Below are 25,655 nucleotides of genomic sequence, written 5' to 3' on the forward strand. Positions count from 1 at the left end.
TCAGTAGACAATGCAGTTCTTGGGATGTATTTCCTAACTTTTAGCAATCGGATGAAATAAAGCATGCAGGGGTGTGTTTCAATGGAGCGCACAACTTTGTGGTTCTTTAAATGAAAGAAAGAATAAATGCAAGGCTGTCTCAATGCTGTGCACAGCTTTAGTTTTCAGATGACAGAACAGCTGTTGAGCTGTTCTGAATGCAGGTCCTTTTCTTATGATTCACATTAAAGGACAAGTAAATGCAGAGCCATTCTTTGGGTAACAGTGTTAAATGCTCGCCACATGTGCCAGGACGACAAAAGCACAGCCATTTTTGTGGCACTGTTTCAATGTGGTTTTTAGTTGAAGGGGATGTCTGCTTAGGGCCTTAAATGTACCCCACAGATATCCCCCCCTGCTCTTCCGTGACTTTTTGTTGAGGAAGAATAGGGCACAGTGGGGTTCATTCAGCGGAATTCTCCTTCATCGGGGAGCGGCAGTCTAGGAACCCCTTCTGTCTTTAAGTTGGATGGTATGGGGCGGCACCCTCTTTCCTTCCTTGCCTTCCAGGTCCCCGGGTGATCTTCGCCAGGCTAGAAGGTAATGATGTTAATTAGATAATTGATTGATAAAAACACGTTTTCGTATTTTTCACGGATATGATTCCCGGAAGATTTACAACAGTGGAACAAGGGTTACAGTTTACAATTTTCAGGATATGGATCCCTCAATTTTTTCTACAATCGCACCAAGTAAATGACTCAACAGGACAAGGACAACAACTTGACTTTTATAACATCGTTTTCTCATTTTTACAATAACACCAGGTAAAATACTCCTAGTTATCTAATCAGCCACAAGTCCTGCTCTCTTAATATTTATGGGGATGGTAAACTGTCAGGCCAGGCCTGGGATGTTGACCTCTTCTCCACTTTTGAACTTCAACTGCCTACAGTAGCAATGGGGCTCACCAGAAGGCTTTTTTCAGGCTTGCCAAGGCCCTTGGGGTTACCCTCCAGTTGGGAGGACAGGGCTTGGCAATTAATGAGATCCAAATTAATTGCAAATCGGTTCAGAATGTTACTGCCTAGGTAAAGGCAGAGGCAACACTGCACACATCCCAACAATTATGCTCTATGCTTTTACCGGAAATAGACATTTTTAGCATGCAACTGCTAAGCAGGAGATGTTTGGAATAGGGAATTTCCAGGCCCCATACCTACTGAGAAACCGACTCAACAGTGGGAATGGTCTGATCTTAATAATGCTTTGCTGATGAAGCTTTCTTCACTATTCAGGCCTACTCTGGCGGGAACAGGCTCCCACCCCTCATTTTCCTGAATGGGGAGGAACAGCTGTCCACCCTTTTTCTGAACAACAGCCAAGCCTTGAGCTGGTTTTTCATGACTCTTTATCATGGGACTTGGGTTTTGAAATTGTGGATCGGTATAAAATTTCAGGGTATTTCCTTCAAGTGTGGAATGCCACTTGAAACTGGAAGGAAGGTTGATTTTCAGGAATGGAGAGGAGTTCCCATCACCAGCTTGTTGTCCTACAGCAACTACAGTAATGGCAGGTACTTGATTGTTCTGAAAATGAAACTCAACTTGGTCAGATCGCTGTTCAACCATGTGGCATGTGCCATTTAGACTGACATAGTTGGTGCTCTGTTTAAATTTTATTTGTCGGTTAGCCTGAGTCCAGAGGACCTTGTACACACAGTCTATTTGTGGAGACAACTTCTGAAGGAGGAAATTCCCTAATATACAGGGGGTCCCCTCTGGAGCCACAACTATAACTGGGTGTTTCACCTTGTGCCGCCCAATTTTAATCTCCAGATGGGATGGGGGGAATTTGGTGGCTCTCCCCCCACCCCCTTCCTGAATTAAGTTGCTCAAAGGCCCTTTTGGACAAAAGAGTGGCTTGGGATCCGGTGTCCACCAGTGCTAAAATTGCACATTGCCCTTGCACCCAGTTGGGGGCATAAAACCTACCTTCTTTCTCCTCCACGGGGCTGTAAGGAAATAAGGGTTTTGCTGTCAAGTCTAATGAGGGATAAAAGGGTCTCGATCCCCTCTCCCGAGCCACAGAAGCCAAATAGATCAACCCTCCCACCGTGGTTGGCACGGGCGTCTGAATGTAAATACACAGATAACCACGCGGCAGCCAATGGGGGGAAGACAGAGTTAGGGAAAGGTTGTGGAATGACAAAGGTAAGGTAGGGAAGAGAAAACATGCATATCTAACACAGAACGTAATACTGAGGCTTCACAATCCTGCCCTTCCTGCTTGATACTGCCTATCCTATCCGACTCCTGAGAATACCTAGGGGTCTTCATCATACTATACCCTACCCATGACCATGTACGTGTGTGTATAACACATAGCAAACATGAAGCAACACAAACTCTATGGCACACACAAGGGAATATTCCCTACATGAATTCAACATAACACATGGCCCAGTGGGCTGACATTTAACATGAGCAAACATAAGCGAAAACATAGATCATGACTTGTCAGTAGTGGAATGCCTGCAAGACTTTGTCCCTTCCAATTAGTAAAGATTCCTCTCTTTACGGTGAGTATTGCCTCATACTCTGGGTATAAACAATGTTACCAACAACCTGCGGATCCAACACTCATAACTCATGAAATCCTCTCAGACCTTAGCACTTAAACATATGCTTGAGTCATTAAATTAAATCTTGAATGCACTTATCTTAGGGTCCGGGTGACTCGAGAGTACACCCGGACATCAGGACATGCCGCTGTTGAAACGCCGTAGCCCATTCGAGCCACTGCTGCGCTTAGTCTTGAGACACAGCTCAAAGCAGCAGTATGGAAGGTTCACCGCTGCGGCCCGCGGTAAGCTGCCGAGTGACTGCCTTGCCTCCCAGAGTCACTGCCGCAGACCGCCGCCCTGATTGCCACCGTGATTGCCTGCTCACCCAGATCATCATCAGTTCATCCAGAGCTCCATACATGCCGTTGTGGCCGTCCGTGCTGCACAACGTCAATTATCAGCACCTGTGCACGGGCAGTCAACGGCTAAATACTCTCCCAATGGGCTCCAGCTGTCTCTCGATGCAAACTCCAGGGACTACAATCTGCCCCTAAGCCTGCTGGGAACAGTAGTCTTTATCTCAATTTCTCCTATACTGTCGCCTGGGGTTGCCCCAAACCCTATTCCTGACATGTGCTGCTGAACATGTGAAAATACGTTATCCGGCAGCTTTGGAAATAGCTGTGCGGTATGGACTGGGAAAAGACTACAGTTCACATGATTCCAGTGATCGTTGGTACAGGTGTCTCAGATCACGATTAGTTTGCCTATTTAAGTTCTTCCCCGGCCTGTGCTGCTTGTTGGTGATTGTTTGGCGTGGCAGGCACGGGCCGAGGAGAGAGGCGCACAAATGCAGGAATGGTGAGCAGTATTTGTGTCCGGCGGTGAAACGAGGCGTTGCCCGTCTCGTGTCTTCAGGAGCAGTATGAGGCTATGAGGCTGGCCCGTCCAACACGGGATCATCTTTGCCTGGTGTAGGGCAGTCGAGCCCCCCCCCAAGGCCTCAGTTAAGTATTTAAGACAAACGTATAATTCTGTTGTTTTCTGCGCATTGCTTTCCGAGTGGTAGATAAGCCGGGAAGCTTGGCAGGACATGTGGATTTCTTGGACATTGGTTGTGCACTGTTTTCAGTGTGCATTTTCCTCAGCTCTGGGGAAAGTCTAGTGAACTAGTTACAATTTTCCTTTTAAGCATACTTGGAATACGTACCGCTAAGCTTTGGGCAATGACAAGAAGGGACAATGCAATGTTGTGTTTGCTGCTTGCTCTTGTCGTATTTAAGTTGTGAAATCTACCACATCGTTTGTCATGAACTATGCATCAAGAGGTTCTGCTTCTAGGGTTATGCAGAGAGATATTGCCCTAAATGTTGTGCATTCTGTAATTTGTTTGTATGCCACAGCAGTAGTTATTCATGGCCATTGAAAACTACATGTGCTTATGTTTGTTGCTAAATTAGGAAGGGGCTAGGTTTGGCCAGGAATTATGAGGTAATATTCTCTAATCAAGAAGGGAGTCACAATTACCAAGAGGTGCTATCAATCAAGTAAACAAGTATCTTGTATGTTACTTTTCCTATGTTCTCTGTTCCCTATCCAATTGCAGGGAAACCCTAACCTGTTTTCCCATTTCCCTAACCACCCCCTACCTATCCACAACCTCTCCCAAACCCTCTTTTCCCCCCACCCCCTTTAGCTGCCTCGAGGTACCTGTTATATCTAATTCAGGGGCTCATGCCAACAAGGGTGGAGGGGTGACTTACATTTGGCTTCTGTAGCTAAAAAGGAGTTGTACAAAACCCCAGGGGTGTGACATAATCACCAACCCCCAAATTGGGTTAAATCAGCCACCCAGGCCAAATGGAGTCCCTCCGCCTTTTAACAGAGGTGCTTAAGGCCCTACAGGAGATTCAGACAGATTTGATTCAGTCACGACAGGACACGGCTACGTTAAAAATGCAGGTCAGTGGATTGATTGCGCAGGGTACTCCGCTTCAGGGAGAGACGGCAGGACCCACATCTGCGAGTTCCTCTTATCGTGCTGGCGCTATAGTGGTGCAGAAACATTTAGGTGTTTCATTGGCAGCACCTGAGAGATTTGCAGGAGATCCCAGGAAATGTTCTACCTTTCTCACGCAGTGCAAGTTACATTTTTTGTGCAAGCCTACAACTTTTGAGACTGCGCAAGCACGGATGGCTTTTGTTATCTCTTATTTGACTGGGGATTCCGCAGCATGGGCAATTCCTTTGGTACAGAAGGATGAACCAATTTTATATGACTGGGCAGAGTTTTCTGTGGAGTTTGCATGGTTGTTTGATCGCAGAAATAGATCATTGGCACAGGACAAGGAATTATTAGCTTTACAGCAAGGTACTAAGCATTTAATAACTTATGTGACACAATTCAATCGTTTAGTGGTCAAAACAGCATGGCCGGAACCTAAGCAAACAGTTTTCTTCTATCAAGGATTGAGGCATGAGTTAAAAGATGCTATATCACATGTGGAGCCGCAGCCAGAGTCATGTAGTGCTTTGATTTGTCTTTAAATTGGATCATCGGTTGGGTGAGCGCAGAGGGGAGAAGAAGAGGTTGGAGGGAGTGCCTTTTGCACATCTGGACAGGAGTAGAGAGGGAGGAGGATGGGTTGGTGTGGAGCAGGGAGAGCCTATGCAGATTGGAAGCATCTGAGGGCCCTTGACTACAGACGAGAGAAAGGCTAGTAATTTGTGTTTGTATTGTTGTAAGGCAGGACATTACATTCGGAAGTGTCCCAACTCTCCTGCGCGAATGGGAGAAAGATGGAGGCAGTGAAAGAGGTGGCTCGGTAAGTGGGGGAACGACTATACTGAACCGGTGGGAGGAAGAGTTCCCTTCGATTGTGGCTAATACTATGCAAGTTAAAGCTCCTCATATCTATTTATTAGTGACTTTGATTTTTGCCAGCAGTAAGCATATGGTATCTGCTATGGTGGATTCTGGGGCTACAGGAAATTTCATGGACATTGCTTTAGCAACTGAGTTAGGAATTCCTACCAGACTTAAGGAAGAGCGGGAATTGGTTCAGGCAGTCGATGGGTCAAATTTGACGTCAGGCCCCATTACTACTCAAACAGAGGAGGTCAGGATGTGGTGTGGGGAGGGTCATGAGGAAATGATCACGTTTGATTTGATTGCATCCCCTCAATTTGGGGTGATTTTGGGAATGCCGTGGCTAGTTGCACATAATCCCTGCATTGATTGGCAAGGACAAACTTTGAACCTTTCAAAGCAACAGTGTGTTTCTCATTTAGCAGGCATTGGGGCCCCACCACCTTTTTGGTGGAAGGAGCGAAACAGCAGGTGCAAATAGGGGCAGTGGTGACTACGCTACCAGAGGAATATAAAGAGTTTGCTGGCGTCTTTGATAAGGGTGTCGCATCCCAGTAGCCACCACATAGACCTTTTGACTGTGTGATGGGGTTGGAGGCACCGGCTAAATTACCATGCAGTTGAGTATATGCTTTGTTTGAAAAGGAGACTCAACATTTGCGAGAATATTTAGATGAGATTTTAGCTTGTGGGTTCATAAGATCAGCTAAATCACCAGTTTCATCTCCTTTGATTTTTGTGCCAAAGAAGGAGGGCACATTCAGGACTTGTATAGACTACAGAGCACTGAATAGAGTAACCATCAAGAATTTATTTCCGTTGCCTTTAATTTCAGTATTGTTAGATCAAGTCAAGAAAGCGCAGATTTATACTAAATTGGATTTGAGAGGAGCGTACCATCTCACCAGGGTGAAGGAGGGGGATGAATGGAAAACGGCATTCCGTACTAAGTTTGAATTGTTTGAATATCTGGTGGTGCCTTTTGGTTTATGCAATGCTCCTGCAGCGTTTCAACATTTTATGCAGGAGGTATTGCGTGAATATTTGGATTTATTTGTAATTGTTTAATTTGATGACATTTTGATTTTTTTCTGAGTCCAGAGAACAACATGTACAGCATGTCAAGGCAGTATTGGCCAGGTTGCAGGAATATTGCATATTTGCCAAACTAGAACAATGTGAGTTTCATACCACCAGAGTAGAATTTTTAGGGTTCATTTTGTCCCCATTTGGAGTTGTTATGGATGACAGGAAAGTACAGACGGTTACCAAATGGCCGACTCCGCAATGTGTAAAGGATGTTCAATCTTTCATAGGGTTTGCTAACTTTTATAGACCATTCTTCAATACTTCCTCTGCCATCATTTCTCCTATTAATCGTCTATTAAAGAAAGCTACCAGGTTCCAGTGGGATTTGGAGGCAGGGAATGCTTTTGAAAAACTTAAGAGGGCATTTACAGAAGCACCAATTTTGTGTCATCCTAACTTAGAGAGACCGTTTCAGGTGGAGACTGATGCCTCTAATCTAGCAATGGGGGCAATTTTGTCACAAGCAAATGAGAAAGGAATTTTACATCTAGTGGCCTACTTTTCGCGCAAAATGACATGTGAACAAAATTATGCTATTATGGACACAAAATTACTGCTATAAGGGAGGCTTTTCGGGAATGGCGCCGCTATTTAATGGGGGCACGACATTCCGTTTTAGTGGTCACTGATCATAAAAATGTACAGGATCTGTGATCAGCCAGGACTTTGAGTTCAAGACAGTTGTGGTGGGCTCAGTGTTTTTGAAAAATGTGATTTTGTGGTCCCATACAGGCCAGGAAAGAATAACGGGAAGGTGGAAGCTTTGTCCAGGCATGTGAATTCAGAGGAACAGATACAGGTTGAACAAAGTATAATCCCTGCAGAGAAGATTGTGGGGACAGTCACTCAGGTGGTGCTTGAGGAAATAAGGCAGAGTTTCCCTAAAGGGAAGTGGGCGGATTAGGTGCGACAAGAGTCGGGTAGAAGTGTGAAGGAGGGTCTGCCTTATAAAGAAGGAAAATTGTTTCTTCCTACCGATTCTTTGAGGAAGAGGACTTTGCTTCTGTGTCATAATTCTCCATTGACAGGGCATGTGGGGGTCAGAAAGACACAAGACTTGGTGCAACAGTACTTTTAGTGGGAAGGGTGGGCCTCTCAAGTTCAGGTGTATGTGGCAAGGTGTGAGACGTGTGCGTTCAAAGTCTGATCATCTGAAAAAGGCAGGGTTGTTACAGCCATTGGCCACTCCTATGGAACCTTGGGCATGTGTATCTATTGACTTTGTGACTGAATTGCCACGAGATGAGAATTGTGATACAATCTGGGTGGTAGTGGATTACTTGACTAAGCAGGCTCATTTCATACCAGGGTAGGGCATTCCCATTGCAGGGGTGTTAGCAGAATTATTTTAGCAACCTATAGTGAGACTGCATGAGTTGCCAAGAACCATAGTATCTGATAGAGTTTCACAATTTACCTCTCGTTTTTGGCGTGCTTTCTGCAAGTTCCTTGGAATCTCTTGTGCATTATACACCAGTTACCGCCCTCAGACTAATGGCCAAACGGAAAGGGTAAACCAGACCATGGAACAGTATTTGAGATGCTTCTTGGCAGATGGGAAATGCTCATGGGTTTGGGCCCTTTGGTTGGCTGATTTTTGCTATAACAATGCCAAACATGATTCCTTGGGAATGTCTCCCCATTTTTGTTTGTATGGTCAAGATTGTCAGATCTTACCTGAGGTGATTCCCAGGATAAATAAGATTCCAGGAGTACAGGAACGCATGCAAAAGATTCTGGAGGTACGAGAGAAAACACACCAAAATTTGGATAAGGCTAAAGCTGATTATAAGAGGCAAGCGAATCGGAAAATAAGACCCAGTCCTAATTATGTGGTGGGAGATAGTTTGGTTGTCCACGCAGCATATCAAGTTGTTTGGGTCCTGAAAATGTTTGCCACGATACATTGGACCCTATACCATAACATGGTGTTTGTCAAATACAGCAGTACGACTGAGGTTGGCTTCCCATATGCGGATACATCCAGTGTTTCATTTTTCTTTGGTTAAACCCACAGCTCCTGGAGTGGTGACGAGAAAGGCTCCAGTCGTGTTGAAAGATGGGCAAGAGGAATTTGAAGTACAGCACATCTTGAACTCCAAGTGGAAGGGTACTCGTTTATGGTATTTAATTTCTTGGAAGCATTGTGCCCTGAGGACAATTCTTGGGAACCGTCTGAGGCGGTTCATGCAAAACATTTGGCACAACTTTTTCATCGATCCCATCCGGACAAACCAGGTCACTGGAGGGACCCTAGAGGAGGGGGTAATGTAAGGAAATAAGGGTGTGCTGTTGAACATGTGAAAATATGTTATCCGGCAGCTTTGGAAATCGCTGTGCGGTTTGGAATGGGAAAAGACTACAGTGCCAATGATTCCAGTGACCGTTTGTACAGGTGTGTCAGATGACGATTAATTTGCCTATTTAAGTTCCTCCCGACCTGTGCTGCTTGTTGGTGATTGTTTGGCGTGGCATGCACGGGCTGAGGAGAGAGGAGCACAAATGAAGGAATGGGTAGCAGTATTTGTGTCTGGCAGTGAAACGATGCATTGTTCGTCTCGTGTCTTCAACAGCCCGGGCCCGGCGGTGAAATGAATGTTACTACGTCTCGTGCCTTCAGGAGCAGCATGAGACTATGACGGTGGCCCGTCCAATGCAGGATCATCTTTGCCTGGGGTAGCACGGTCGAGCCCCTCCCTCCCCAGGCCTCAGTTAAGTGCTTGAGAGAAATGTGTGCACGTATAATTCTGTCAGTTTTCTGCGCATTGCTTTACGAGCACAGAGATATCTCGGTAGAGAAGCCGGGAAGCTTGCCAGGACATGTGGATTTCTTAGACATTGGTTTCAGTGGCATTTATCTCTGCTCAGGGGAAAGTCTAGTGAACTGGTTACAATTTCCCTTTTAAGCAGACTTGCAATACATACCGCTAAGCTTTGGGCAATGACAAGAATGGACAATGCAATGTTGTATGTGCCGCTTGCTCTTGTCATATTTATGTTGTGAAATCTACCACATTATTTGTCATGAACTATGCATCAAAAGGTTCTGCTTCTATGGTTATGGAAAGAGATATTGCCCTATATGTTGTGCATTGTGTATTATGATTGTATGCCACAGCAGTAGTTATTCATGAGCATTGAAAATTACATGTGCTTATGTGCTTATGTTTGTTGCTAAGTTAGGAAGGGGCTAGGTTTGGTCAGGAATTATGAGGTAATACTCGCTAATCAAGAAGGGAGTCACAATTACCAAGAGGTGCTAGCAATCAAGCAACCACTCTACTGGCCGACCACTAAGAACTGCTCAGACTCATTGCCTAACAGTCCCCAGGTTTAAGCTTCAAAAAGCGGGAGGCACTAGCTTCCCTGTCCTAGCCTCTAAACTATGGAACACCCTCCCTGCTACCATCAGAGCCGAAGACTCCTTCAACAACTTCAAGACTAAAACCAAACCTTGGCTCTTCGACCAGCAATAAGACATGCCCGACATTTCTGTCCTACTTACTCTGCCCGCTTATCCCTGACACCATCTCCGGTCTGCTACCTATGCTAACCTTTCTTTGTTCACCCTAGGTTATATCCTCTGTTATTCCCAGTTGCACTGTAACCTATGTAATATATGTAATTAATATGATTATTATTATGTTCGTATTGTTTATTTTGTAATGTATTCTCCTGCCTGTATGTTTCTTTCTTGCAACCCTGTACAAATTGCGCCCTGATGCCCCTGGGCCTGATGGTATGCACGTTATAAATAAACAAATACAAATACAAATACAAAAAAGTATATTGTATGTTACTTTCCCTATGTTCCCAGTTCCCTATCCAATTGCAAGGAAACCCTAACCCTTTTTCCAGTTTCCCTAACAACCCCCTAACTATCCACAACCTCTCCATAACCCTCTTCCCCCCCTTTGGCTGCCTTGAGGTACCTGTTATATCTAAGTCAGGGTCTCGTGCCAACCAAGAGTGGAGGGGTCAATTACATTTGGCTTCTGTGGCTAGGAAGGAGTTGTGCGATACTCCAGGGGTGTGATGGGGGCAAAGGAAATGGGCCTTTTGGGCAAGCTGGGCAGTTAGTTTCTTAATTTTGGACGCTGACACTGTGGGATCTTGGGCAGTTTTCTGTGTTGCAGTTCAGGAATCTGTAAATACAATTTGGCATCCTGAGATTGGTGGGATTTTTGGAATTCCCCTTTTCCCTTGATTCTATGCTGTCCCCCTTTTCCCAGAGACAGTCACTTGAACTGGTTTGTGGGGAGGATCCCTCAGTCATTGCTACGTTCTCAGGATGACATTTCTGAGGTTCAGTGATGGGCGATTCTGAGTCAGTCCCCTACCTACTGAGTCTGAGTTATGGTCTTTTGGGACCCATTATTCTTTGGGAGGAACCCCCCCCCGTACCCCACATCCTTGAAAGAGAAGACTTTCTTCCCAGAATCCTCCAAGGATTCTTACCCTTCAAACTGGAGGACACTGAGTTCCTCCACAAAATGGGTCTTCTTTGTCTCTTTGTTTTTCCTACCCACCCTCTGTTCCCTGGGTTGCAGTTTTTCGGGGGTAGGAGATTTAAGTTCCGGTTCCGGGGTGTCTAGTGTCTTTTCACGGTTGAGGAAGGAAGCTTCCTCTAGGGCTTTGTATCCCCCTTCCTCCCGTGCCTCCTCCTCTGGAACTGGTTGGTTGTCGGGGTTCTCTCCCCGTCATTGTTCCAGGATGGCAGACCCTTGGTTCAAGCTTTTCTGAGCAGCAATGTTCATCTGAGGGTTCTGCTGAGCTCTCAACATGCGACTCGGGTCTTGGATTAGGTTCTGGACCTGGTGCTCCAGTTGTGACATCCTCTCTGGTTGATATGGGGGTCTCGAGTCAAATCTGGGTTGCTCTCGGGATGGGTAACTGTCCCTTCTCCTAGAGTAACCTGGGTATTGAGGGTTTCCCTGGTAGCCCTCCACCCTTGGCCTCCCCTCTCCCTGATTTGGTGGTCTAGACTCTTGAAAGCAGGGAGAGTAAGGAGGGTTGTCCTGCATGTTGGGGTTTTGAGGGTACATGGGGAAGAAACTTAAACTAGAATTTGGAAGATTACTGCCCGCCTGAGAGAAGTTTGGAGGGAAGATTCCTGGGGCCGTACTCACCTGATTGGATACCCCCCCTAGGCCCGGGGAGTCCACATGTACCCCAAGATGGGTCTGTTGCCCTTATACCTAGGGCTCATGTAATTGGCAGAGTTAGGGGGCACATTTGTGCGGTACCCTGCCTGACTACCACATGTTTGTGACTGGTCAGAGGGTCTTCTCTGCCTTTGATTTGGTTGGTTAGGGGAGGGTGTGTTTTTTAGCCCCCCCCATTTCTAGGTCCAAAATGGGGGTAACCTTCACCTCTGCAACGTTGGCAGCAGCGGGGGTGTTGGTTTGTTTGGGGTTTTTGTGGGGATTTTAGTTTTCTACAGGCTTTTGGACCTCATAGATCCTGGTAGCTTGCTGTATTACCCATTCCAGGGTCCTTTAATCATGGAAGTCCCTTGCCAACTGCGTCATGATGTACTTCGGAAGTGCATAAAATAGGTATTTATAAATTCCCTACTATTCGTGAGCACCCACCTAGTGGTTTGTGCGAATGCCCGCTTTAATTCCTGAACAAATTCTCTTGGGGCCTGATCCTCTCTGCACTGCAGGTTGTAGGCCGCCTTGCGAGCCTCCTGTGAGTTCCTGTGCGTGGAGAAGTGCTTCAAGATGGCTGCCTTGTAGGTGGACCACCTTGAATGGTTCTGATCCTCCAGCCCAGCAAAGAAGCTGGAGTACTCTGGAGAGAACATCCATTTGGTAAACTCTATAGAATTCTTAGAATTTTTTACGTCAAAAGATATCATCTGGTCATATAGCTCCAGACTCGGAGCTGCTGCTATTTGAGGTCCCATCCCTATCCTCTAGGCGCTCCCTAATTCTTTGAGCTTGGGAATCTCTCCCAGAATGATGGGGCCTAGTTTATTCTCCCCTGTTGTACTTTGGGCTCTCTGGGTCACTTCCCTTGGACTCCCTCTTTCGCACAGGGGAGTAGTCATCTGACTCCTCCCTGCTTCTGGGGTTGGTGGAGGACTCCCCCCACCTCCCTGATTGGGTGGAGGCTTTCAGAATACTCTTTTGGTGCCTCAATTCAGACTCCATTTTCTCTGCAAAGTAAACCAAGTGGTTCCTTTGTAGCTGATGTTTCTGCAAGTCTAGCTCCCTGATTATCTCTTCATAGGAGTCTTCCTGGTCAGAGCCATCAGCAATAATGTTTTTGTACCTGAACAGGGATTCCCGTCCATCAATCTCTGATGGACACTGGCCTGCCGGCTCAATCATGCTAGGACTAATTGAGTCTGACTGCCTCATGGTTTCTGGTTCTTGTGTACCTGTGGACGTGAAGTTAGCAGTGCCTTGCGCATACAGGGTGCTAAATTGACTTGAGGCCCTTGGTACAGAGGGCAACACACTGTGATCAGGGGTTACCCGCCACCCTCTAACTGTTTGGGGTTCCTCAAGTCTTGATTTAACCTAGCACACTCTTTTTCTAACTTCCCACACTTCTCTTTCTCAGCCCCCACTTCTTGATAGTATGCAAAGGCCTGAGTCTTGTGCTCTGCTATCGGGGCTTGACAGGCCTCTATGACCTTCCCTTGTGGTGCTACCTGGCTCTCGTTCCCCTGTTCTCATCACAAAGGGCCTAATTTATTTTCCGGGCCTCTTTTATTGTCTGGAAATACTCGGACCATTTTTGTTGCAGGAGATGCATCTCCTGTCTCTGCATATTTTTGGCCTGGGTGGTCTCTTCTAGAACACCTTCTACTTGTCTTATATGCCCCATTACATTTCCATACTCTGATTTTAGGTCAGTCAGTTCCTGAAGGCCTAACTCACTTCTCTCCAGGTCTGCCTTTAATTTGCACACTTCCTTGCATAGGGCATCTTTTTCCTGATACAGGGTGCCCATCTGTTCAGTCAGGTTATCCCTCTGTTATTTTATAGCGCCTAACTTCTGGCGTTCTTGGTCAGATTCTGTTTGGGAATGAACTTCTTTAATGATTAACTTATTATTCTCATCTTTTAACTGCTTAATCTGAACTTGCAAAGCAATCATATCTCCTAGACAGGTTCTATTGTATATCACTTGTTGGTTCAATTTTAGTTCATTCTCTTCCAGAAAGTCAACCTTTTCTTTGCACCCCTCTTTTAATGCAGATAATTGGGCCTCCTGTTCTGAATTGGTTTGTTGCTGTACAGCCAACTCCGCCTTCAGCTGCTTGATGATGTTTCCAAAGTCCACTGTAGAATTTTGTCTTTCTAGCATTTTTTCTTCTACCTGCCTTAATTCACTCTGTGTTTGATTTAAGAGCTCAGACTGGTTTCGTGCAGAGGTTATACTTTCTTGGTATTTTTCTTCCATAACTATCATGTGGAAGTATATGTACGTAGTGAGTTAGACCATCTTCATCTGCTCATCTTTGATGTGCTAAGTCGTATAAAACTCAGGGGCCACTGTCCTGTCACACATCCATGCTTATGGAGGTAACCTGTTGCATCATCCTAGCTAGCCAGGCCTCCTGCCCCTGCTCTGCCCATTCCCCTCTAATGAATAGTTTGGACAGAAGGTGCTGCCTAGCTATGTTAAGTTCCACTGTGCTCATTATGAAGAGTGTTCTTCCTTTGTTTAGTTATCTATGCAAGGACAAAACTGTACCCTGCTCTTGCCTAGTTTATTGTTAACTTTACTTTATTTTGAGACACAGGCCTGATACCTAGGGTATAAGTTTAAGGGCGGCGCCTTTACAGTGTAACACAGTTTTCTAGCCACTAAAAGTATCACTACCTTCAATGGGTTAGCCTGCTGTGTTAGACTGTCACAGGTGACAACACTTATCTCGATCACAGCACGAGCCCCCACTGTGTAACGGTTTTATAACGTGGCACACTCCAGCCAGGGACTTCATCCACTGACAATGAATGTGGCGCACAATAAAAATGTTTTTTATCTTTAGAAACCACTGGTTCTTTATTTGGACATCAGTTTTCAGGACAAGGAACTGTTAAGTATTTCAATCAGGCGATACACCCTGGTCTCAGCCTAGTATGCATCGAGCAGCTGAAATCCGTATTTTATTATGTCCATAGGTTCAATATTCTGAGTGCATTTCCCACTCCTATCACACCCCTTCTCAAAATACCCCAGGTCACAATGGACCAGGAATCGGGCTGGTTGGTAACGGTAATATTTATTTATTTAAAATTCAAATCAAACATATACTTTTTAATAGGGAGCAGCAATCACCAATAATGTGGTGACAATAACAGATAAGAAGGTATGTAAGGCGGTTAAAATCACTTTTCAGCAACACAAAATATTAAACACCAGAGAAAAGAATACTTTTGGCTTGTTTGGGAGGATAGCATTTAAGTTAGGATCCCCTGCAATATTCCTCAACCCACAAATAAACAATTCTAAACAGATGTAAGGAAGCAGCAGGTATTCAGGAATAAAGAACAGGAACCAGAATTGGAATGAAGCCTTTCCTCCCCAAACTAGAGAGAAAAACGGGTTGGAAATCTTACACTTTTTAAAATGACATTCGAAAATGGCTTAGCAAAACAATGAAAAGTGTGTAAAAATCTTTCAATCAATAAAAATTTTGATGGGAGCAACATTGAAAAGATGCTAACAATCGTGAGCTACAGTTTGAGAAAAAGTAAACACTTTAAATCCGAATGGAAGTTTGAAAATAATCTAGAACAAAAATCACACGTGTAAAACTTTGCAGAAATGCAGATTCACGCCTAAACCGTTTTTAGGTTGGGATGTAGCTATAGGTTTTAGGTATAATCCAGAGTTGAAAGGTATAATTCAGAGTGGAAATGAAGTCCCTAGCTATTAGATTGAGTGAGTTATGCAATGTTGAATGAGAGGCGTTTTTGGAAAATAATGGCACGATAAAGAAAACAGAAATCAATTTTTACCAGGATAGTTATCTCTACACTAGGGCATTCAGGCTAGGTTACCAGATTGAAACACACTAAGCTCTAGAGTTGATGTGCAGAACCAACCCCAGCACCTCTGTGCCCACCCTGGTGGACCCAATCCAATTACCCGAAGGAGGTTTAAGGGTTTGGGATTTCACAAGACAAAATATTGAAAGAAGTTAGCACTAGCGCAAAGTATCAAAGGCAAGGTTTCAAGAATGGTTCTGACAATGTCACAAGTTCTTAAGGTAAGGATAGGATGGTTTAGAGATTGGGATGGAACAAAACAAGGCAAGGTATGCTATGATTTTCTATGCTTCCTATTAATACTTACAGTCCACTTTAATTTAAGATTTTGGACTGTCTAGGGTTCTGGTCATCACATGGATCGGGTCTACCCAAGGACAGCACGGCACATCTTGCGGGATAGGATCAGGTGGGCGCTTCTGGTAACCTGGACGGCACTGGCCTGGCCCTTCTGGTTTACTGGAGACTGGAGATCAGTGGGATGGCAAGTTTGCAGCAGGCGTGCATTTAGCAGTAGCAAGCTAGACTGGATCAAGATGCTACTTTGGGGTTTTGGGATTTGTTTCAGAATTTTGAGGCCTAGCTGAAAAGGAGTTCAGCAATGCTGAGGCCTTGGCTTTGTAAGGAAATTCAGGAATCAGGAACAAGGATGGAGAATTCAGGAACAGGGCACCACACAGAAATTCAGAAAGAAGTCAGGAATCAGTGTCTGTGTGTGCTGTGAGGTTCCCTTATTTATCATGCCAAATGACATCACTAAATTATATGGCAGGGGCAGACTTACTGTCCACACCCCTAATGCTAGGATTTGGCAAAAGCACAATCGTTGTCTTGCCTTTCGTGATTGGATGACAAAAAAGGATGTTGTGTTTATGGGGTGATTTTTACAATGACTAGAACCTCTCCTAGCCACTGGAACCAAAATCGAACTTTCCCACAAATACGTATTTATGTAGCTATGACCTCTAAGAAAATCAGATACACAGGTTGCATTTTTTGTGGGTCACATTTCAGTCCAACTCCCAAGTCTGTGGGACCTGGTTTTGACTTTGTTACATTTTGGCAATTTTAACCAAGAAAGATTTGGCCTAACATTTCCCAATTTTGTACATGTATGCGCATTTACCCCTAGGATATGTGTATAAAATGTTATATTCGCCACATTAATACTTTTCGCACAATCGGTCATTCTTTATAACTTCTGTTCCTTATGCAGTACTGAGTCCAACTAAGCCTTCAAATTAACAGCATAACATTAGATTTAAAACTATCCACTTTCAGATTTTTTCTCATTCTTGTGGCAAAGTTAAATGTCTTGAAATTTCAGTTGCAAAATAGGCATTTTAAACACCAAATGTCACTTGTCAGTTCTTTTTTTCTTTTTCCCAAGTGTAAGCAAATGTCAATCCCTTTGAAGTAGAATGAGGGCCCTCTCCCTTGTGAGTGAAGCTTCCTGCCCCTCCCACTGGAAGGGTGAGTGCCTTAACCTGCTATTGTCTTAGCCTGGGGCAAAGACAAATGTCTAATGCGACTTGAAAAGCCCCATTGTCCTGAGGATTCAAAGCCTCCAGCTCGCAATTAGCCTTTTCCTGTTCCAGCAGTTGAGGTGTCACCCTTTCTTAGGGCTAGGAACTGGCAGAGCAGGTTTTTTTTTATATAGTTTACTACTCAGACTGGGTTTAGCTTTGAGTTTCACCTTTTAAATCTTTAATTTAAACCTATGGAATTAAACAGTTATAGGTGGATATTTAACAGTAGCAAACTCTTTTACATTCTTAAATAATCCAGACTTTACACAACAACATACTTTTAAAAATAGGCGATTTTGCTCTTCATGCAGGAAAAACCACATTTAACTTATTCCTTTAAATTCGGTTTTCATCTGCAGCAAATACACATTTTAGTCGGCTCTAGTCCTTTCCTTGGGTGCTGGACTTGTTTGCAGCATGAATAAATGTATCAAGCATCTGTTTACAGTTTTTCTCTGGACAGCTGATTCTTGATACTTGTTGCAAAGAAATAGCTGTGTTCCCTGTGGAAAATGAAAAACAAAGTCCTTGGGTTGCTTTTTCAAAGATACTTTTGATATGAGCTGTCATTCAAATGAGGCCCGGTTCCTCTGAGAATCAAGACTGATCCTGGACATTGCAGGGCCCTTTAATCACAGTGGATCAGTCAAAATGATGGCTTTAGCGCCAAAACAGTACTTTTTAAGGTTGAAAAGATATTTTAAAGAGGCATTTTGGGTTTACAGCAAAGTAATGCTGCTTCTTTCCTATGCTCCATGTAAAATGTTGCAGAGCACACTGGCACATTCCTGCAGGGAGTACTCTGTTCCACCCCACCTGAAACGTGTGCTGACAGGGCGGTGCAGCCATTTTCTGGTTATTGCAAAGAGCAGTTTAGGGATTTTGGCACACACAGGGGTCAGCGCGGCCATTTTGTGCTGTTTCATGCACCAATGCAGCAACATGATGTAGTAAGCACAGCTGAGTGGGTCAAAATATCCCACAGAACAGAGGCTCATAACAGATAGGATTCTGACAGAAAGGGGTTACTCTTAATGGGACTACTGTTTGGATTTTTCTATGGTACAACTGCAAATCGGAATTAATACTGGCAAATTCGTTTTTTTGTTATAAAAAGACTAATTCTGTTGAGGTTATATTGTAATGGCTATAATCATTAAAGAAAGGCACTTGACATGAGGTGGTTGAATTTGAATGTCAACCAACTCACTTTGAATCTCTTTATAGGGGAATTTATTGATTTAATTGCAAATGATGCTAAGGATTTGTACAGACTTTAGAAAGATTTATAAAAGGCTAATACAAATTTGTCTATGGAAAGGTGAACAGAATATACTGGCAATTTGGGATTTTGAATGGGATTGCAATGGGGTGCAAGGTTCGAAAAGAGCAGGATATGCAGTTTGGGAACTGTGGTTATGTGTTACTTCCAATGTAAACTTGAGTTTGGGATTCTGGAAAGTCCTCTGGACAGCTAGGCGAAGGGATCTGGTCACCGAGCTCTCCTGGATGGGGTGCTGGACAGCTAAGCAAGGTCTGGTCACTGCTCTCTCTAGGATGGGATCAGCTGCCTCCTCTCCTTTCTCACTGGATTCTTGGGTGTGCTTGGATCTGGATGGATGGATCTGCCTGGATGGGTGTATCTCTGCTCTCCTGGATCTTGAATCGATTAGGAGTCCTTTGTGTGTCTCTGTCTCCCCTTATATAGCCAAAATGACATCATCGGTTTACAATCTGGGGTGAAGTACTCTGAAATTATTCCTCTCCTGGGATAGGACAGCCTACCAGTCCTCCCTCCCTGGGCCAATTGGTTCAGGGGAAGTTACATCCTGTGTGTGTTTGCATTTATGACCCTTTTTTATCTCTCCACGCAACTTTTAGCAAAAATGAGTTATAGATAAAAACGTCAAACTTCTACTAGTCACCGTCATAAAAAGTAGATATGCAAATTCCATAGGTCACAAGGAATTGGGAATTGGACAATCCGATCGCCGACTATGTGCGAGGTTGCATCACCCTTTGGTACATTTCCGCCCTTTTTATGAAATGCATAATATTTATAATTCTGCCAATGTCTACACATATTCCCAATAACATTTTGCATCTTCCCACCTAGTTTCATATTTGTTGCATTTATAATTCACCCTGAAATGCGTCTTTCATGGCCATTTCAGTTCACCAAGTGCTAGAAACATGTACTTGGTCTCTTCATATTGGTCTAAAAATCACATGGAAGACTGGCATAATACAAAATTACTACTTAGTCAGGGTGCTGGGAAAAATGCCTTAAAATACGTAAGTCCTGTCAATGTGGTGGATTTGTCACGTGTGGGCGGTGCTGCAGAACCCAAAGCAAACTGTCTCTGCCAGGCTCGGCTTGCAACAAAGGATTTTTATGATGCCCTTTGACGTTTGACAGTTCCTCCTTCAGAGTGGGTGCTGTAGGAAATCGCACCTCTTAGTCATGCACCAGCACTACTGGCATCCTTTGTTCCTTCCTCCAGGGCTGCCTCCTAGTCTAGCAGAGCAGTGAATCCTCACACTCTCAGCCTTTTCATATGTCCTTGTGGGCCGGTTCACTTATGGATGTGACTTTTCATTGGGAAGCAGGGCTGGCCATTGAATTCAGTGCCTGGGCCAAAACCCCAGTTTACTGGTTTGTTGTAATTTGAGCTCGATGGTTCACTTCAAAAGGAAACAAAAGCTGTGTTAAGTGAAAAGCAGAACTCTTTGCCTCTCATGTCATTTCTCAGTAGACAATGCCGTTCTTGGGATGTATTTCTTAACTTTTAGCAATCAGATGAAATAAAGCATTGCGGGATGTGTTTCAATGGAGCGCACAACTTTGTGGTGTTTAAATGAAAGAAAGAATAAATGCAAGGCCGTCTTGAATGCCGTGCACAGCTTTAGTTTTCAGATGACGGAACAGCAAATGTAGAGCCGTTCTGAATGCAGGACATTTTCTTATGAGTCACATGAAAGGACAAGTAAATGCAGAGCCATTCTTTTGGTGGCGGTGTTAAATGCTCACCGCACATGTGCCAGGACTACAAAAGCACAGCTGTTTTTGTGGCACTGTTTCAATGCGGTTTTTGGTTGAAGGGGATGTCTACTTAGGGCCTTAAATGTACCCCACACATCCAAGAACTCACCGGCTGTGATTGCTTTCAACGCATCCTTCATTGCTCTCACGTCCAAGGTCAGGGTCTCTCCATCCTGCCCCTCAGAAAATCCCAGACACTCTCGTTGTTCTGGGGAAACTAGTAACCTTTAGTCACATAAAAGAAAGGATTCCTTCAGATTTTTTGGCTTTCTTCTCTGAACCCTTTCGGCTTCTTGGAGGCACGCTCCCTCGCCTGGCTTTAGCTTGCTCTACTCTGCAGTCTGCTAGCCCCTCCGCCTTCCGTTCTCCTCAGCCTGGTTCCCAACAGCCCTTGCTCAGCTGTTCCTTCTCGTACCCATCCTCATTCTCTGTGTGCTTCTTTGCTACACCACTTTTATTCTGTTTGGACGTCAATGCGTTTCAGGTGTGTGTAATTGTGACTGAGTGCCTGACCCTGACTGGCCTCAGTGGGACAGGGCCATTGCATCTTACTAGCGGTGATCTTCCTAATACCAGTCTTGTTCTTCTGTGTCTCAGTAGTCGGGTTGTCAGAGAGAGAATGGGATTTGTGGGAGTTGTAGTATCCCATAAATGCAGAGGGAATATTGGGTAGATAGCTGTCAGGAAATGGGGAATACCATGTCTCGCCTTCGGTGTCTATTCCCCACTTCCCGAGGACCCCCTACCCAGGTGATCCTCCCTCGGTTGATTGCCCCCACGGTCAGGATCCAATAGTGATGGCCCTTCCCTAGCCAGCTGACTAAGGGACCCCCGGGGACTGGGCAGTGAAACACCCATAGGTTTTTCACAGTAGGAATATGGGAATGCACCCTCGACAGAAGGGTATAATTGAATGATGTAAGTTGAATAAACAGTGTCCCCGATGTCCACACAATAATAACGGTTGAACTCTTCTCTTTCATAGCACCTTCGACTCTATCACAAGGATGCCTAATGGGGTATCGTCCCCCAGCATATGCTTAAGGTCCTAAGTCCTTTCTTTGTAAAAAATTGCCGATTCTGGAGCTCGCCCAATCCCCACCCCCTCAAAGTGGGAGCGAATGGATGAGTGACTCGACGTTTCCCATGGGCAGTTGCTCAAGGTTTGATGTTTGTGATGTTTTGACCACACCTGTCCACGCTCAGCTCCAAAGTATTGAATAAAAGTGTGTGTGTATTATATATATATATATATATATATATATCTCACATTAGATACCAAGTTCATGTATCCCGGAGCGGCTATAGTTATTCACTCTAAACTCGTGATATTAAACTTTGGTCTGGTCATCAAAAAAACGGATTACATTTGTAACTCAAAGACATCCAAATCAATTGCGAATGGTTTGTTGTTTTCACAAACGTGGCTATTCTTTTCACAAGGTTTCATGTTATTTGGGTTTGTTTGATGGCATGGGTTGGTATTATCACTTCGTGTTGTGGTCTGGAAATGGGGTTGGCGTAGGGAACGGCTCGGCTCCCGGAGAGCAAGGCAAAACTACTTAAAATTACTTCTTATCACAGCACAGGGTTATCCACAACAAGCCTCTTTAGTGCATCTAACTTCACATTGTGGCCGTCACTAAACCACCTCTAATGAGATACCCCAATTCCCCCCTCCCGGATGTATGTATGTTTTTAAACTGGAATGTTAAGCGTCTCAATAAGCCTATAAAAGCCCACAGGGTACAATCCTACTGTGAACGGCATAGGGTGAAAACAATCCTACTGCAATAAACACAGCCCTCTGGCCAGGACACTGATTCCTTTGCTAAGCTTTAGGGCTCCTCCAGATTTTTTCATCCTTTTCTTTTAATTCACGTGGAGTCCTCACCTTATTTCATAAGTCCCTTAGATTCAAAATACATAGTCATGAGCAAGATCTGGAGGGCCGCTCATTGATAGTTACAGACACACTTGCTCACACCAACCTGACCATTGTCATTAGATACGCTGCAAACATTGATTACCCTACATTTCATAATCTCCTGCTTGGTAAATTTCAGTCAGTCAGTCAATATGTTTATTCGGATCAAATAATCCACCAAACACATACAAAGTACAAAAACACAATACATAAATAAAATTACTGCCCACTTGTGCTTATGAAATGCAATATTCCAGATAAAAAATACCAATCCAATCGCAACTCTCTGCAAAAGTGAATAATGATAACACAGAGTGCAAACAATTCATAAAATCCAATACAGATTCAATCCAATATGGTGTGCACTTTAAAATTCATACGTTATAAACATTCATAAGAATTGCTGAGGAGGGAAAGAGAACCACAAAATACCCTTAGTTCATTAGGGCCAATTCTCTTCCAGTTTTCCAGTAAGTGGCTATTCTTTTCAGAACATTTGGGTTGACAGCCCCTTTCTTTGAAACATGGATCTTTTCAAAAATGATAGTAGTGCCCAAACTGTCAGGACAGAATTTGCTTTCAAAAGAAACAGAACTGCTGGCCTATAGGTGCGGATGTTAGCTGACCTAAGGATGGCAGTAGGGTTGAACGTCTTGATACTGTTATAGGCTGGGCAGAACAATAAAATATTAACCATGTCCTCTCTAGCAGCACCACCCACTGGGCTGCCCCCCACATCAGGCTACCCACTCCATTTAGCTGTGGTTCACCTCAGCTGCAGGCAATCAAATCTAGCGCCGGTGATCAGCTAGCGATCTCCCTTAGTAGAACCCCAAATTAAATAGGGCTGGATCGCCTTCACCCAGCTGATCACTGCATGTGCTTTGTCTGAATTGGCTGCAAACTCCATTAAATCCCTTTTCATCTTTAACCCTGCTCCCAGGCTGCTTTTATAGGATCTCATTTGGCCTTTGGTCAACGGGTTATCTGTGGGTGGAAGTACCAGGATGTTTCCGCGGGACAAAGCTTCATCAATACAGCAGAGCCACAGGAATTTCCTCTAATTATCACTTGCCATTAAAGACCTAATGATGAAGTGGCATAGGGTAGCGTATTCATTCGCCCAAAGCCGAATGCAGAAGGTTATTGGTGCCAGGGCCCATTGGTCCTCCCAGAATTCAATTCCCAGTTCCCTATGAATAGAGGTACAGGTTGTGGATCCCAGGAGGCCCAATAGCCTTCTGAAAAATGTATTCCCCTTCACCTGAATATCAGGGGCTTTCTAAAAATCCTATAATAGTGCTCCATATAAGGTCACTGCTTTCGTCTGGGCAGAGTAGATTTTAAGACAACATCCAGCGGTTGTCCCTGGCAGCGGGACAAAAAATGAGAGATCCCTCTCACTTGTTGACTTAACTTAGCTGATTATTTCTTGATATGCACATTACCCGTGATTGTCTCTGAGAATTTAACCCCCTGATTGTCAAATTATTTGACTCTGGGGATTATTTCCCCATTGCTAAGCATTGGATGCATCTTTGCCGACCTCTTTCGTCCCATGCATCCCATTACTGCAGATTTCTTGGTGTTAATTTGGTGCCCCAAATTTTCCATAAAAGCTGCGTAGGAGGAGATCTGCACCTGGAGGGCCCTTGGAGTCCTGGCAATTAGCAGAGTGCCATCTGCGTATGCCAGGACTGGAAAAGTCCTGCCCCCTAGATACGGATAATCCACCCTGTATCCACCAGAGCCTTTAGTGGCCCATTCATATAAAGGGTGAAATGGATCAGGGCCAAGATACACCCCAGCCGGACTCCACACCCGACCTTAAAGCATGCAGTGCAGTGTACCCCTGAACTACTGCACACACAAGCCTCATTCTCCCTATGCGGTTCTTGTAACACTGCCAAGATGGCCTCCGGACAACCCATCGAGCGGAGCACTGGCCACAAACTTGACAAAGGCTGTGCTCAGATCCATGAATGCAAGATACACTCCCTCCGCCCTACAGAAAACTGAGTTGGAAACAAGTAGGTATAGATTGAGGCTCTGTTCCATAGTACCCACCCCGGGACGAAAGCCATGCTGGACATCATATAGGACCACCCTCTCCGATAACCAGGACCCAAAATGCCCCAGCAGAACCCTTCCAAAGATTTTAAAAGAGGTGTTCAGTAACGAGATGGGTCTGTAGGACATAGGGCTCGCTGGGTCCCCTTTCTTAAAGATGGGAAAAATAATAGGCAATTTCCACAAGGGTGGCTATGAGTCCGTATCCATGCAAGCATTGAACACCCTGGTCAACAAAGGGGCCCAAAGATCCAAATGATACTGAAAAAGGTCTGAGAGGATCGCATTAGGTCCCTGTACTCGATTACAAGCCTGTTGAGTGATGGCCTGAGACACATCCTCTAGCCTAAACTGTAGTGGAGGGGTCCTTCTTTCAAGGCTTTGCGCTTGAACCCCACCACCAAACAGATTGCCAAAATACCCCACTAATGCTGCTTCTTCTACATGCGTACTGCTAGACCTCTCCATTTTAACAGTTTAGTGCCTCGAAACACTTGTGTATAGGCGTGTTATAAATGCCATATCATATCATATCAGTGGATGGGCCCCCTTTCACAAATTCCCAAAAAGCTTTCTGGTCATTGCACCTTGAGGCATCCAAGAAGCCCTCGCAAGCTTCCTCTTCAATTTCTGTTTTTCTTCTCTTTAACTCCCCACGATAGTGCACTGTGGCCTGAGCAATCCCCTTCCTTGTGCTGATCCGTCCTTTCAAGGCCCTTAGGAGTGCTTTCTTGGCATTGGTAGTGATCTCATCAAACCACTCTATTTTATGTGGCTTCACGTCCCTTTTACAATGTATCGTAAAGCCCTTGGCCAAAGCCCCCTGTAGCTACGTGACCTGTTCAACTAACTGCCCTGGGGTTGCAGTGTTGTCCAAAATGTCATAGATAAGGGATAGGTTCTCTTACAAAGTGTGTGTAGTCCCGTATTCCTGCCCATTTCATTCTCCTAATCGAGGCGAGTTTTGGTTTTGCCCAACACACAAATTGGTCTTGGTGGCCTACCCCCCTACCACGCCATTCAGTTTCAGACAGATTGGGTAATGATCACTACTGACATCCTTCAGCACTTCAAAACCCACAATCCTATACCACAATTCTAGGGAGATACAAAAAGAGTAAATCGTCGACGAACCTTGTTGATTATTGAAGGTAAGGTTACCGATATATCGGGTGCCATGTGTCCGTTTACCATGCACAACCCCCATTCTGTGAGCCATAAACATATTTGGAAACCCTTTGCACACACCCGTCCATCTTTCATTGTGGGCAAGAGGATGGTCAGTGACCAGTCCTCCAACAGATCTAATAGATTGTTTGGCAGACCTACACCCATTTTGAGGTTATAATCTCCTCCTCGTATGCATTGCTCATTACGATTCCTCCTGTTCAGAAATAACTCATTAATGAACACCTTGACCTTGGCTAATCTGTCTGCCTTAGCCTTATGGGGGCTGTTCTGGAGTTTTAAAAGTATTAAGGGGTCCCCCCTAGCGGTTAAAATACAGAGCACCTGTAGGTAGTGCATGTTTGTCTCCACTATCCTAACCCTACAGGTTAGGGAGGCCTT

Source organism: Ambystoma mexicanum, chromosome 8, assembly GCF_040938575.1.
Source record: "Ambystoma mexicanum isolate Mex_15411 chromosome 8, UKY_AmexF1_1, whole genome shotgun sequence".
Lineage (NCBI taxonomy): Eukaryota > Metazoa > Chordata > Amphibia > Caudata > Ambystomatidae > Ambystoma > Ambystoma mexicanum.